This window comes from Lagopus leucura, unplaced genomic scaffold (genome assembly GCF_019238085.1).
Source record: "Lagopus leucura isolate 7727_CA_CO unplaced genomic scaffold, USGS_WTPT01 35380-0_obj-0_obj, whole genome shotgun sequence".
Lineage (NCBI taxonomy): Eukaryota > Metazoa > Chordata > Aves > Galliformes > Phasianidae > Lagopus > Lagopus leucura.
The window spans coordinates 46,767-48,557 of NW_024963227.1; the positions used below are offsets into that span (position 1 = coordinate 46,767).

At 48.9% G+C, this 1,791-nt stretch overlaps 1 pseudogene; it reads left to right on the top strand.

The window, feature by feature from the left end:
* Positions 1-1,785, top strand: part of LOC122191038 — a 7,323-nt pseudogene extending 5,538 nt beyond the window's left edge.
* The last annotated feature ends 6 nt before the right edge of the window (positions 1,786-1,791 follow it).

The following is a 1,791-nucleotide window of genomic DNA, read 5'->3' on the forward strand; positions in this document are numbered from 1 at the left end:
GGGAAATTGTGGCCAGCACACTGGATAGCTTAAAAATCAAACAACTTCCTGTGCAGCGTGGTGCAGGCCGTGTTGCATTGCTAAAATGAATTTCAAACGCTGGAACTTGTTGGGCTCTTCCATTTTGAGAAGGCAGGGCTTTTCATTCACTTCAGTGCATGATGAGTGTCGAGCTGAGGGTACAAAGCCACTGAAGAGAGGAAAACACTGAATAATTTTGCATTATCTGATGTCAGAATTGTAACAGTGCTGTAGGTGACAACAGCTTCTGGGGAAATCACGCATTACTGTGCTGTGTTTTAGGTGGAGGTAAAGTCTGGAGAAGAATGTGAAGGAATTGTCTTCAAAGAGAGGGCAGAACTTTACAGCTGGGCCAGAGATGCTGCTCAGCGGAAGGAGCGCGCTCTTGGAGAGCTGAAGGTCCTCTTCCGGACACAGCAGAAGTATTCCAGGACCCTCATGAGAAGGGACCAAGTTGTTGAGGTGCGTGCAAAGCATGTCATCGCCACAGAAATGAACTCCTTGCCCTCTGAAACATCAAACTTTGAATTTGGACAGCTACAGGTGATGCTGGTGAGTCGGTTGGGTGGTTTTTACAGTTCTTTTCGGTCTCTCCTGCAGTTTGTTTGGCTTTGTTTTACCCTGGAGATCCTACAGAACAAAAGCTGCTGATCTCTGGCTGCAGTGAGTAGAGCTAAGGAAATCTCTTCTTGGGTTTGTTTTCAGACGGTGAAGTGGAAGTAGAGCGAGTTGCGGTCAGATTAGAAGTTCAAGAACTGGCTGATTCTTTCGAGAGGAGATTGAAGAATGCCAGCAAAGCTTGTCAGAGCTGCAGAAGGGCCAGCTCTCTCTGGCAGCGGAGCTGTCAAAGGACACCAGCCCTGTTGTTGTGTATTTTGACGTTTCTGCCAGCGATGAACCTTCAGGACACACAGCCACAGAGCTGCTTTCACACATTGTCCCTCGAACGGCTGAAAAGTTCAGGGCCCTGTGCACAGGGGAGAAAGGCTCATGGATTCAAGAGTACCACGTTTCACAGGATAGTTAGTGACTTCCTATGTCAGGTAAGCTTAATGTGAAGGCTTTTCACGGAGAGAAAAAACCCACCTGGGCTGCAGCACCGCATGGATCCTGCCTGAAAGTGGGCTTTTCCAGTTTTTGACTGTAGTGAGAGTAGCCAAAATCAGCAGGGCTGCTGTCAGCAGCGATGCCTCAAGCTTTCCCGACACTTCTAGAGACGATCACGTTTTATTCTTGGACAGCTGTGACTTCATGGGAACGCCACAGCCTGCATGTGAGACTTCATTTTGTTCATGCTGTTATCTGCCTGATCGCTCCTCTTTGACAGCTGTTTGATTTGTGGGCTCTTGAGAGCCAGCTTTCAGCCTTTGGCAGCAGCAGGAAGCGGAGCTCCCGACGTGTTGTAGGCAGCGTTTGCTCTGCTCAGGGGCCTTGGCTGCAGCGTGCGTGCAGAGAACAGCGTGCGTGTTTGGCATGGCTGTGCAGCAGAGAATAGAAATGGTAGTTTTCTCATTTTTCACTGCCTCCCAGGACAGGACTCTGTGGTAGATCAGAAATTGGTGTGCGTGTTGGATTTGCTGTTTAGCAGGTGCATTCTCCTGCTGCATCTCTGTGCATCTCTGTATCCTACTGTACTTTGACTGCAGGAGTTTTCTCGCAGTAGGGTCAAGGCCACCCAAACTCAGTTCTGTTGTGCTTTGAGTATGGAGCCCTTTCAAGGCTTGATTATAGACCTAGCAGAGTAGAAGCCAACGCTGTGTGAACGACAAT